The sequence below is a fragment of the Micropterus dolomieu genome, linkage group LG17 (genome assembly GCF_021292245.1).
Source record: "Micropterus dolomieu isolate WLL.071019.BEF.003 ecotype Adirondacks linkage group LG17, ASM2129224v1, whole genome shotgun sequence".
NCBI lineage: Eukaryota > Metazoa > Chordata > Actinopteri > Centrarchiformes > Centrarchidae > Micropterus > Micropterus dolomieu.
The window spans coordinates 18,408,213-18,423,110 of record NC_060166.1 but is presented as its reverse complement, the minus strand read 5'-3'; positions in this window follow the sequence as shown (position 1 = coordinate 18,423,110).

The window sequence follows — 14,898 nt, the reverse complement described above, 5'->3', positions numbered from 1 at the left end:
TCTGGTTTGCCGTCTGCCTGAATCCACGTGAATGCAGCCTGCAGCAATGCAAATAGTCTCACTACTTCTTCTGTTATATTTCAAGCTGATTGGACACTTGGCGGAACTACTTCATGCATGTCACATTCTGATTAAATGCTTTGGGGAATGTAAACGCACGTCTTATCAGATCACTTTATTTAGCGTCCATGTAAACAGTTAAGTTGGAATCTCTACTCAGAATGATTTCGATCAGGTTGAAGAAATATTTGCTGTGTAACTGCTGCAACTGAGAAAAGGTAACACACAGACTAAATGAGAGGAAGATAACGAGGCACAGGTGAAATCAGTCAGGTCGGGCATAATCACACCTGCAGGAACACACACAAACGCAGGAAATGAAGTTAACCAAGAAACACGAGCAGAAGTGAGTTTTTCAAAATAAAACAAGAAATAACTTAACAAAACCCCAACCACCAACACGGTTGAGCTATAATCTCTGTCATTATGCTATGTACCATCAAGCTGTGATACAAAGACAGTGTTTTGAGACATTGCCGTGAGCTACATTGCCTGCAGCAGACATATGGAGTGACAATATGGTTGTAAATAACGTATCAGGGTATAAGGACAAAAAGGATCTGTTAGTGATATGTAAATGTCCCGTCCCCTCACCTTACCTGCCTTACATGGAAATATCTGCTCTAGGTTGGAGCAGGTTCATATCACACACTGTGGTTCAACCTGTGCAAGGCTGGCATAGCTGTGGATGTTTTTTTTTCTGTATGTGTTTATCGCTTGTATCACTTTGCCTTGCTCGACTCTGTCCACTTCATTTTCTCAACAAACACACACAGGCATCTCCCTCCCGATGTCCTTGATAGTGTTAGTGCTTGACTTTGGCACGGAAAACAATGCTACCGAGCAAGCTGCACTACCTTGTCCAAACACCACAACCTCACACCTTCTCTCTTTTACTTCTTCTGCTCAATAGTTCTGCTCACATGGTGTCAGGTTGGTAATAAGCAACAAATAATAAGAGGCAGCAGCAGGAAAATAAACAGATTGTTAGGACATGTCAAGTAAGGAGGAATATAAAAAAACAAGTGATATCTTACAGCTGTGCAAATAATACTTGTCCTCTCTTAGCAGCAAAGCCACAAATAGTGTGACATTACTATTTTGTGCAGGGAGTATATGTTATGGAGTAGGCTGGGGCGGATGGATAGGCATACAAAGTGTTTGCATTTAACACTGGACACTTTGTCCTTCACTTTCTTGTATTTTAGCCACAAAGGCAATCCCAAGCTTAAACCATCTGTCTGGCCACCTGATGACTTTAGGTCTAATATTCACTCTCCTTTTAGCTCTGTTTTGGTCTGCACCGAAAACATCTGTCTCTTTAGCCGCTACATGTTCCACTACATTCTCTAGCTAGTCGCTGACTTCCTGTCTGTATGGGTTTATCATAACCTTTTCTCTGAAAAGGCATTTTCTGTAGGTACATCACTAAGAGCAACCCCTTTCACATACAAGTAGTCATGTGATCCAATGTTAATTTAAAAATATTTATTATAGTTGCTTAAACCACGTAGTTTCAGTTGCCTAAACCTAACCATATCTTAATATGTCATAAAGATGACAAACCAGAAACCTCTCATATGAGACCTTTGTGTAACAGACATAAGGGATGTTTTTGAAGGAACTGGTAAACCACCTGACGTAACGTTTAGGTGTGAGAAATTGTTGGAAATAAATTGACTACTACCAAATAAAATCAGTTCTTGCTGAGTTTAGATGTTTTTCAGACATTTCTCACTCCTCCTATCTATCCCTCCTTATCTTAATCCCCTCCTTCCTCTCTCTGTGCCCCCCTCCCTCTTACCCTCAGTCCTTCCTCCATCCATCCCTGCTGTGCTTGCTTTAATACCTCCCTGTAGCCCACAATCCCTGCTGCTTCTTTTCCTTTCCTTCCTGCTTTACTTCCTTCCTCCGTTCTTCCATCCTGCCATTCCCAACACACGTAAGCCTCTTCTCACAGCCATCCATACACATCATTAACTGGAAACTGCCATCTTGACTTGATCTTTGGCGGTTTTATTGCAGCAAGTTGTATTCCAGTGTTATCCTCAGCCCCGGGCTGTATTTTTCCCAAACTAATTAAATCCCTTCTCATAGTGTTCATCCTCCACATTTGGATTACCTTGCTCCAGTTCAGGGCCAGCTAGCTCAGGGCTTAAAGTACAGTTAGTCCACTTGAACGTGCCAGTCCAGATGGCTGAGCCACTCTGGTTCTACATTATATCATAGTTAAAGTTAATTTCATCAGATTCACTTCCTGTTTTAAAATAAGGGTTGTCTTTTGAAATACATTCATGTTTATGCTTGCAATCAGTCACATTAACGTGATAACTACAATGATTTTTTGGAGGGTGTTTCTGTTTAATTTGACAGTGACGGTAGAGAGAGACAGGAAATGCAGCGGAGAGAGAGGGGATGACATGCAGCAGCTAAGGACTCAGCCTTGATACGTGGTGCGCCCTCTACCAGGTGAGCTATAGGGGCGCCCCTGGTCTGCACATGTTTACTGTATGTTCTGTATGTGCATACAGCATTCCTGCATCTTCTGCATCTGCACTATGATCTATAACGGTGTTGACATTACACTGCCCCCTCTAACTATGCTGGAGAACATTTTACATTATATCAGCAGATAAAGAAAAAAATACACTGAGAGGAGTGATACTTGATGCGACATTATACAACTCCTTTCTGTGAACTATTTTCTGTGTGCATATTTTAATAATTTCAACAGCCAGGCTACTTTTGGTGCATAACTTATCAGGGTACCAGAAAGGACTTAAAAAGTTTAATTGCAAATCAAGCCTCAGAAATTAGTAAACTGAGCTAAATTTAAGCACAAAACAGGTCACTGGGACTGCAGAGCGTAACTGCTGAATGGTTGCTTTCTGTAGAATTGAGTTCCATGTTCTCAGTCTCACATTGTTATTTCAAACAACTCTAAGTGACTCCGAAGCAAACCCCACGTTCTATGCTAGTATGCTTGTATCATCTATATGATTATAGTCATTGTCATATAATATCTTTGGCAGGGAGGATTACAGTCACAGCATTAGGGTCACAGATTCATTAAATAGTGAGACGCTGAAGCTCCTACCTGGTCAGGACCATTAGTCACTCTGGATTAAAAAGTCCCTAAAATGTAAACTGTTGACTGACTGGTTTGTGTTGGAGCTGGAGACCTTAGGCAACATAAAATGATGCAATGTCATACAGCACTTCATTTGAAATGGAAAGTTTCCTGAGGCCATGTTGTGGAAAAATCAGCAACATTATTCAACAAAACCTGCAGTGTTTTGAGTTTTATGTCGGCACAAAGCCAGCTGACCACGGTAAGTCTTGTGCTGAGCCAGTTGCTGCCACAGTTTCTCATAATTTTCAGAGCGCATGAATTCTTCCTATTATTCTCCTCACTTGTGTCACATGAACAGCTTGAACACCAGTTTCTGTGCTCAGCCAGAGGCGCAGCACTGCATATTGTGCTGGGCCTTAACATATTATCAGTGAAATCTTTTGAACCCTGCAGGAGGGAACACAGCAGCGCAGCCATCACAAGGAGCACATAGTCTTTAAGCTTTAATTGTGCCTCTACATTGATCTCAATGGACTGAGCAGGTTTAGTGGATGGACGGCCCCTGAGAGTCATTCAAGAGCCTCGGATGGCTTTACTGACGCCTCAAAGACAGACAAAAAAATAGGACTTGAGAAATGACTTTGTTCTCCTACAAAAAAAGAGACCAGGCTTTTCTCATCACTTTGTCAGTGGTGTGTAAGTGTGTGTTTGTGTGTAATAGAGAGAAAGTATGAACTGTCTGAATGCTCTATCAGCTGGGAGTTATGGCCAGTCTGGCCTGTCATAATATCCTCTCTCGGAATGCATGCCCTCGGATTGTCATTCCCACTGAGTTTGTTTGTGTGTGTGTGTGTGTGTGTGCGTGCGTGTGTGTGTGTGTGTGTGTGTGTGTGCGTGCGTGTGTGTGTGCGCACGTGTGTGGGTGTGTTCATATCTGTGTGTGCATTTTAGAAGGAGACAGATGGCTGTGGGCTGACTTAGCAGCATGAATTAAAGGAAATCATATGAGACAGTTGTGCTTATCTTTCCATTAATGTACTTCAAAAGAGTGCCTGATACGGACGCCCACTTCCTCTCCATTCACACACACACATGCGGGTTTGATCCTCTTTTCACTGAATGTTTTTGATTGAGTATTTGATAACCTTGTCTCTATGCTCATTCATTCATTTGATATTAATGCTGATGACTGTCATGAAGCCAAATGAATGTGATTAGATTTCCAAAATCATGTTAACAAGTTAACAGTACTAATCATATTCTCCCCCTGTCACCATAACACACACCAAATTGATGGCACTTTTGAATGTGATTCCAGTTAAACCCTGTCAGTCATCAGCAACACACCTGCATTCCATCCACTGTTTAAATTAGGCTTAATAAGCAGTAAATGACTGGTGTATCTCCGTGTCAATCGACATGTCAACAATCATGTTCCTTCCTAAGAAAAAATAGCAATCATGCTTGATTGTAACCCCTACTTGTGTGTTATTACGGTGATCGATGATCGAACATGTGTGCATCACACTCCTGGATTCTACATGTATATATAATCTATCATATATTTTGATTGCAATTGTTCACATTAAATGTTGTTTCACTTAAAAATAGCCCTGGTGAAAATTTGGTAAATGTTATAAAATAATAAAGCGACTAATTCATGCTACAGTTACCACCCTTTCGCTTACTCACTGGTATGTAATTGTCCAGAAGTCATCATCCATTGCCTCTGTCATTGCCTGCTGCATGCATCTATGTTTTCTGCTCTGCAGCTACGTCAGCTGCAGCTTTTCTGGCCTGTTGGGTCATCTCTGCTGAGTCCACGCCAACCAAGCTTGGAAGGTCTTTGTCTTCAGTCAGCACCTCCTTTAGCTCTTTGGCTGCCACCATTATAAGCACCAACCGCCCTCTGGCCACAGAGTGGAGCAGCTGCTCCCATGATAGAGGTTTTGAACAGGGTCCATACAGGGTCCATGTCATTAAGTTTGCAGGGAGATGAAAGACGAAATTATTCTGGAGAGAGTCCTCTAGGTGTTTACAGCCATCCCTCAACACGATTGGGCCTGCTGGGCCTGTCAGGCAGGTTCCCAAAAACCTGACCCAATTCATCTATTGACAGCCCAGCAAGTTTCACATTCATGTCCAGAACTGCCAGTGTGACTCTTTCTGATGAAAAAAAGACATTTATTGAGCTTTGGCTCAGTCTGCCCTGGTAAAATGAACACACATGAATCAATGGCTAAAACAGAAATCCAACACATCCAACATTAACGCAAATCTATTATCCCTATGGGGAAATGTTCAAAGATTAATTCATCATTTTGAGAAATATACTTATCAGCTATCTTTCTAAGAGTTACATCAGAAGATCAACACCACTCTTGTGTCTGCACCTTAAAGGTGGGGTAAGCAGTTCCTGAGAAATTCTATTCCATGACAAATACTATCATATAGGGCGAACAACGACACAGCAAGTAATTAGCTAAGGTTAACTAATGTGTTAGCAAACTGTCGCCACAGTTGCTACTGCATAGCTAACGAGCAGATAGAGATGGTCCCAGAGCTAGCACACCAGCTTCATATGCTCCAGCATATTTGATTAGAATTGTTTAAGAAATTATGAAGCTATAACCTGGATGCAATTAGCTTAGCTTATCATTGAGACTGAAAGCAGGGAGAATCAGAGTAACTATTTCTTGGCAAAGAGCAGCCAGATGTATTGCCCCTGAAAAATGGGGAGAGAGTGATAGGATGAGGTTTCCTCGGTGAGAATTTTACTTTTTACATACCCAATTTTTCCCCCGAATACATCTTAAGTTAAACAATAAAGAAATATAGTAAAAAAAAAAAAAAAAAAGCTAAATAAATGACTTTCTAGCATCGTAATCATTTTAAAGGTTATGATTTCAGTCAATCCTAGTTATAGATTTTAACATTATTATAGATGAATTTAAAATTTAATAGTAATGGACTACGGTGTCAAAAAAAAATACATTCACTCATTCACTACTGGCTTTATAATAAACACTCTATAGTGACCACAATGGAACTAAAAAAAGTATTCACTACTTTTTATTTTCCATTGAGTTCCGTTTACGGGCACTATTCAGTGGATACATTTAAGGCTCTTTCATACCTACCTCATTTGGTCCGGACTTTAGGGCTTTTCAGTTTGATCCGAACCAAAATTACAGGAGTGGAGTTCAGGTGGTTCCCGTGTAAACTCGAAACAACCAAGAGATGACGAGGTAGCACGGAGAAATGCACTGAAATAAGGACACAATTATAAATCACCCGTGACAGCTCATCTTTTGAAACAGACTGCCACTATGGAAGCAAATTGCCATCACCTCTTTCATCTCTCCCCAAACGGAGGCGCCAGGGCTTCTTAGGCTTGCTTGCAGTCTTATCTTCCTACTCTGCCGACGACGTTATAAGGTTTGCACAATGAGGACGTTCATTTGGGAAATTTGAACTAGCCTCAAGTATAGTTGGTGCTGCAGGTAGTAATTCTATAATAGTAACAATATAGTGGCAATGATATGCTTCTGTTTATTCTTTCTTGCTTAGGCCAAAGAGTACTGTCAAAGCTACCCACCAAATTGACAAGACGCTGACGTCAGACACACGTCTATTTACAAACCAATCAATGTCAATTATAGGGCAATGCAGCCCACATAGATTATGACGACAGGACACAAGTATTTCATGTAAAGTTCTTTAGTACTCTCACATAATTGCAACTTGAAACCAAACCAAAACATGTAGTTTGGTTTGGACCATGGTGTGGACTTTAAGGTGTGAAAGGGCCCTTACAAACTCAGAATTTGGACACTCAAATAAATAAAATTGCAGACAGTAAATATAGCGTAATACATAGAAGTGGTTTAGGACACAGCTTATGAGTGTATTATCTTTTAACTTGTCACAGACGCAGTGATTTCCTGGAGCAACCAGGTGAAACACTGCACAGAAGTGCTGAACAGATGGATACTGTTGTTTTTCAAGAAATATTTACACTACGTACATAATCCCCCTTTAAGGGTCAGTGTGTAATTATAGGAGGATTGAAAGAAATGCAATATAATATCCATAACTGTGTTTGCAGTGGTCTATAAAGACCTTACATAATAAACTGTTCTATCTCATACAGGCTCCGCCCTCTATTGGACTCTATGGGTATTATATCCTGCAATCACATGTGAAGTATAAATAGCAGTGCCCCTTTTGCCTCAGCACCGATTCCCCCGTCTTGTGTTCAAGAAGCCATTGTTTTACATGTGCTGCTTGTGTACACTACGGTAAGGCTTTTGAGAATGTGGAAACTGTTTTTTGAGTAAAACATGTTAACTAACACACTCTCCCAGCCAGAACCGACTGAGAGGGTGGGTGAGGCCCGGCGTCCACCTCGCTAGACTGACTGCTTGGTCCATGCTGCCTAACGGTCTGCTTCCACGACGTGACAGCCGAGAAACGAGCTGCTCTTACCGTGGAAACGGCACAATGCAGCAGTCTACTGTAACCTGACCTGGGCTTCCTCCTACACCGCCTGACAGCCGAATGAAGGGCTTCTGCAATGACGGTGACACAATGCAGCGATGTGAGCTAACTCTTCATACCCCATGCAATCACGTGAGTGTCCACTGGCACACTGGTAGCTCATTGACAGTGTGTGTGTGTGTGTATGTGGCTGTGTTGATATTGACTGCACCACCAACGACGTGCTCACGGCGACACTTTTGCACGTTGCGCCGTCATCAGAGCAGCGAGCTGTGGTGCGTTTAGGGACACCAAGGTCCGTTCACTGTCGGCCCCAGTTTGGGCTAATGTTTCATTTATGGAGAGTTTGGCGGCGGAGAGTGCCGAAGATGTGTTGCGGTGTTTTGTTTACCTGTACACATTTTCGTGCAGAAAGGCGACGCCGCCGCATGCTGATAAGCTAAGTGGACAGCATTCTGAGACGAGGCTACTCTCTTCAGCAGTGCTGCATACCACCAGTTTTCCTAGACATAATGGAAGCCAGTCTATTCTCTCAGGCAGTGGACTTCCTGGACACCGAGATCCAGCAACTTCTGCTGAAGCAGGCTGTCTTATGGCATCTTTGCTTACTCCATATACTTTTTGGACCCCAAAAAGACGAGAGGCTTGCCGCCACCTGAACCGGCATAATGGACAAAAGGCGTTTCCACGTGCTGATGATCAAGAAACAGCATGGTTCAACAACTGGTTCATCGCCATCGACATGAAGGACGTCTATTTCATGTTGAGGTGACACAGTAACAGGGAGTTTCTGTGCTTCGCCAATCAGCTACTCGCTAGCCCCCCACATGCTCAGCAGATGCATGGACACTACACTACAATCGTTGCGCGAGCAGGGTATGAGGGTTGTTTTCCACTTAGATGACTCATGGTCATGGAGAGATTGAAGACTTGGGTGATCTCCACAGAGCCCAGTTGATTTTGTACCTCAGCAACCTGGGTTTGCGATCAATTGGGAAGAGAGCTCCCCTCAGCTGCTGCAGTGAGCATAGTATCTGGGGATTGTGCTCAACGCCACAACCCTGAAAGCATATCTGTTGGGACAGGCGACGCTTCTCCTGGTGGTCCACAGGCTACAGCAGGGGACAGCTGTGACAGCGCTGTCAGTGATGCTGCTGTTGGGCCTCAGGACAGCAGTCCATCGAGTGGAGACTGCACCCCGATGTGGTTCAGCAGATCTGGGCTTGCTTTGGGAGAGCAGAGGTAGATCTGTTTGCCAACCGGAACAACACACATTGCCCGCTGTAGTTCTCGATTCAGCCACAGGACAGCCCACCCTTTGGGATGGACGTGTTTGCACAAGCGCCATGGCCAGAAGGGTTGCTGTATGCGTTCCCCAGCATGTCGCGGCTAGGGCGGACAGTCATTGGGCTCCACCCACTGTACCCATAGAGTCCAGTAGATGGCGGAGACTGTGTGAGATAGAACGAACACTCTTAATCCCATGTATTATTTTATCAGTTAATGAAAGTGTGACTGAAACAAAGACATTAATTGAGCTTTGGCCTAGTCTGTCCTGGTACAATGAACGCATGAGAGCAATCTCGGTTTTCCAGCATGATAAACTATGTGGGTTGTCCTTTAGATGCAAGGTGACACGTGTAAGCATACAACACAGACACTCAGGCATCACACTCTCATACAGATGGTGGCATTTGTGATCTGCAACGTACAGCACAGTACCGTATGTGCACGCACAGAGCCGAGACACGCACAGTTAAATGAAAAATGAAGTTGAAAAAGATGAGGGATGAGGGTGGTGATTTTGCAGAAGAGAGATAAATGAGGAGAGAAAAGAAGATTATGCTACAATGTCAAAAGTTCTGTGCACATTAAGAAAACTGGCAGAGAAGTTTGGAGACTCATAATGGGAACAGACTGTGGGATTACTGCAGCTTGTCTGTGAGTGTGGCACTGTGTAATAGGATCCAATCTGTGTTATTTTCAGACCCTGTAAACTGTATTTTCGAGACCAACCCCCCTTTTACTGTGTACAGAGTTTAGCCCTTTCCCCAAACAGCTTATGTAACTTAGAGTGCATAACCCAGGACTACACACACACAGGAGAAGGCCCTGTGGCTACATCATCTGCACAGTCTCTCGTTCCCTGAACAGCACCCATGCTGCTCAGAGGGCTGATCCTAACTGCAGACATATGATGCACAAAGGCCTCCCTTGTCTGTGCAGTGTCCATATTTATGTTATTTTTCAGCACTGTGGCTCAACCACTGTTACATTTTTATCACTGGTTATACTAATACAATCCACACAGGTGTGCATGAACATACACATTATGAAATATGCATACAGATAAGGCTACGGCTTGCTTCTCACTCTTTGAGAGTCATTTTTTAAACCAGAAAATGATGAAATGTGCACAGATTTGTAAACACTGAATTTAGTTGCATTCAGTTTTCACAACATTTGTGACTTACAGGTGATGAAATATTCCTGTGTGTAACTCCAAGCTGTTTTGGACACACTTGCATATTTTTTTACAGTAGAGAATACACTTGAGAGTTTGAACACAGTTTGTGCGCACAACGTGAGTTTGTAATGACAATTTCTGTCCTTGAGTGGGAGGGCCAAAGAGGGGATTAAGACGTCAGGGAAACACAACACTGCAATGTGTCATCTGTGTGTTCAATGGGGCAGGGACAAATAAGAGGGAGACAACATAAATGATAATAAAAAAATACACTCACTGTCAAAATGTTTAAAGAGATAAGTTTTATTGATGCCACTGTGTCAGGACATGTGTTTGCCAACAAAGGGATGACGTCACTACTGCTACAGCTGCCTTTGCAACATAATACAGTGACATCATCTGCCTTGCGGCACTGTGTATGTGTGTGTTCATGAGTCAATCACGTTTAATTAAAATGTACAGTGATTAAGGGGCAAATTCCTCAGTCTGTCAGCTTATGCACATCCTGTTTCACCCTCTCATACATTCACACAGACACACACACACACACACACACACACACTGACTAGTGGTGCACTAGCCCACAGCATCTTTAGAGTGACTAATCTACTATTAGCACTTGTCTCCCAGGCCCTCCCTTCCTCCTCCTCCTCCCTCCATGCTTCTCACCACTCCCTTCCTCTTCCTCTGCTCCTTGGCTTCCTCCATCTATTTCAGCTCAAGGGGTTTCCTGATTGTTAGGGTTTAGCATCTCTGAAAAACACACACACAAAAAAAATCCCAATAGTGATTATAAAATGACAATATTTTATTTTCATAATTCCGGTTTTTATCTATCTAGCTTTTCAGTCATCCTCTCTTCCCCCTCCTGTACCATGTCTGATCAATTTTATACCTTCACACCTTGCCTTTCTCTCTTTCCCCTTTCTGTATTTTCTTCCTTTCCTCCCTCCACTCCTCCTGCATACCCACCACCACCTACTCCACCTCCTCCTGAGTCCCTCCATAGTGATTGTATCTGTGAGATAAGCTGGGTGTCAGACACGAAATGTTCTCCAATTTCTCTGTCTGCTGCTGGTGAGAAATAGGCAGACTGAAAGATAAAGTCAGAGAAAGACAACGGGGGTGAGAGGAACGTAGGAAAAGAGTGAAAATAACAGGTAGAGGGGGAAGACAGGCAGATATGACAAGCATATGGAAGAAAAAGACAGAAAGGCATTTCTATGTTATCATTCCCCATAATCCACCCAGATCTGCTGGTAATTGAATGCAACACTAAAATATGCCTGAAGGAATACTTTGATTTCTTTGGGAAATACACTTATTTGATTTCTTGGAGTGAGTTAGATGAGAAGATTCATACCACTCTCAAGTCTGTAGGGTAAACATGTAGCTGCAGCCAGCAGTCGGTTAGCTCAGCTTAGCACAAATACTGGGAACAGAGGGAACAGCTAGCCTGGCTCTGTTCAAAGTTAACAAAATCCGCCTCCTAGCATCTTCCAAGAAATAGTGTTACACACACCTCCTCGTGAAACGGCAAATTGTCATTTTTACACTTGGGATTTTGTACAGATTAAAAAAACAAGATATGTAACATGTTAATCAGTGAGCTTTAGAGGTGCTGAGTTTGTTGACTTTGGACAGAGCCTGGCTAGCTGTTTCCCCCTGTTTCTAGTATTTTTGCTAAACTAAGCTAACAGGCTGCTGGCTGTAGCTTTAAATTGACTGTACAGACGTGAGAGCAATTAATCCCCCCATCTAACTTTTCAAGAATGTCGAAATATTTCTTTAAAGGTTCAGTGTGTAATATTTAGGAGGATATAGTGACAGAAATGCTATGTAATATACATAAGTACGTTCTCAGTGCTGTATAAAGACCTTACATAATAAACCTTTTTGAAGAATGACTTCACAACTCAGGAAATGGGACCATCAGAGGAGGATGTGAATGCACCGTGAGCTGTTGGTTGCAATTCACAACCCTCACCACTAGATGCCACTAAAACTTATACAATGAACCTTTCAATGTTTAATACTGCAAGATGCAAAAGTCAAAACATGACTACACGTTAGGATAAGTGTCGCTGAATATTCAGGTGTCATTAGTAAGACGAGAATATCTACATTGTGTCTGAAATATGGTGAAGGTGTTTGATTTTGGCTGTCTAAAAATATCCAAATATGTTTTGTCGGTAGGAGGCGACCAAGGAATACGCTGAAAGAAAGCAAGCACAGGAAAAGACGCTGAGGCACTGTGGTGACCAGAAATAGCCCACACACCAAACCTCTGAAAGTGATATTTGGCTCCTGCACTTCTCCTCTATAGCCGGGTTGGGGCAGGACAGCCAGACAGTCATTGTCTGATTGATTGTGCAGAAAAGGAGAAGAGGAGAGCGGTTGCCATGGGGACAGTGAGAGGGGCCTTTTCCTTTTTTTTGTCTTTTTTTTTTGAGGACCAGTAATTGGTGATGATCTTGAAGGGAGGGGCTGGAGGGCGGTAATCAGACGCAGCGAAGCACGGCGGCTTTCGAAGAACCGAAGTAGTGCTGCAAGACTCAGGAATTGTGTGTGTGTTTGTGTGTGTTTTAGAGTCTGTGTGTTTTCCAGTCAGCTGGAGGTGACTGAAGACAAGGTGTTAATGAAATGTATAAAAGGAAACTGTTCAGATGAACTGCATCCAGCTGAGAGAAGCTCCACGTGGCACTGCAGACCATCGAACCCTCTTAGGATCACACAAGTTGACTCCAACTCCATTTTCATTTGCAGCCGCAGCCTGCAGGAGAGGCTTCAGGGATAACAAGGACCACATACACACACAGTGTCACACACCTAGGAGCTACCAACACCAGCTGAGGGTATAGAGTGGAATGAAAAGAACAGCGTACATTTCCTTTATTTTGGTGTCAGAACAAGGAAATAACACAGCTAAATAATATATATCACTATAGGCATTATAGCTGTGTGCTCTTTTTCATGTTTCTTTTAAGATTTTGTAGCCCTCAGAGAGGCTGTTTGTACTCTGCATTTCACATTGAAGGTCAGAGAGCAGGATAAACCAGGCAGTGTGTGTATTGTATGCAGGGGTTCAGTGCTGCTGCTGAAAACAACAGACAATGACGAAAGGTATTGCTTTTTTGAGGTTCTCCTGCAAGACATCCATATCAGATGCAGCATGTAAATGGACAACTGAAACAAATACTTGTTTACAGAGCGTATTGCACCTCAACATAAGAAAACACAACCAAATGAGGCATTGAAAGCACAGGCGACAACAGAAACTGGTTCCAGGGGACACTAAAAGCTGGGACACACTTGTTGTTGCCAAGGTTTGTGGCTTGTGAAGATATAGTGTAAGTTGTGTCGGAAAATGAGTTAAATTGTATGTTTTTTTTCTTGGTAGGACAACAAGCGTGTCACTGCAGTGTCACCGTGTTCATCACTTTTTAGTGTCCCCTGGAAACTTATGTTCTGCTTGCAGCGTTTTTGTATTTGTTTCATTTGTTTTTTAAATGCTGGGTATGTGTTGTCAAATTGCTGAAGATGTTTTCTTAATTTTCTGGTGTTTTTGTCTCTATGCATGTGCTTTCCTAAGTTACATCTCACTTATACTGTATCTGTTATATTGAAAACCAAGGTGTATGGTCATTATTGGTTTGTAATATTTTAAATTAAGGAGACAGGTCGTGTTGAAAATGTCTGTTGTTGACAAAAGAATATCACCTCAAGGTCCATCTGGTAGCTGCTTCCTCAGCCGGTGGAGTTGTCATGGAACTGTAGAAAATTTACACTTTAAGGGCTTCTTGTTCCTGTCATCTTACTGTAAAATAGAATAAAAGTTATTGTTGTGAAATTGGAAACTTTAGCTATAATTATTATTCAAGTAAGGTCAAGCTGGGGGCCCTGGGGGTCTAGTGAGGCAGCATGCTTTTTGTACAGTAATCTCTGTCTGCAACATTTCTGCTATATTTGTGTTGAACATTTTAATTTACAGGTAGTGTTTTCAGGGCTCCTACAGGTCATCTGTTGTTATTTCAGCCATTATTCGGAGCAAAAATGGTTTTTAACACCATCAGTGTTGTAGTGTAGGTTTGGTGGCACACCTTTCAGATGTTCATGTTCAGATGGTCTGTTACTGTAGGCTACATGCTCTGCTCTGAGAAGTCAATACAGTTTAATTTGCTGCAATTTAATTCAAATGGGAGTAGCCTTGCCTGTTAAGTGCTACATCAACATCATCTGCATTTTCAAATTCTTTTTTTATGGCGGTAAATACTTTAACAGTATAGTCAAGTATTGGCTGCAGGCGTGCTCTATGTTTGATAGATAAACATGTTAAATTCAAATCAGTATTTTGCATCTGGTTGTTAACCTGAAGGAGCTGATGAATGATCCAGTGCATTAATTAAGGTCTTATGTAAACATAATTTTGCATCAATATTTGGCTCACTAGCTACAAGGTCTCTTGGGACGAACTCCCTTCTTGCTCATCTCTCCAGCTGCTGTTCTCTCTTCACCGTCTTGTCAAGACAGCAGCAGTGATGGTGATAGGGTTTAAAATCTAAAAAATTATGTTCACCTTAATTCCATTGAAAGGCAATGTTAGCCACAATTCAGACAAATGAAAAATATCACAGGAAAGAGTTTTGTCTTATACAGTGCTCAGTACATATTATTAGAGAACAAGAATTCTGTACCATTCTAACAAAACGTATTTTGCTATATTAATGCCTTTATAGGAGATTTTACCCGTGATTGAATTACAGGTTAACATTTTTCTCTGCATAAGCCACCAGCATGA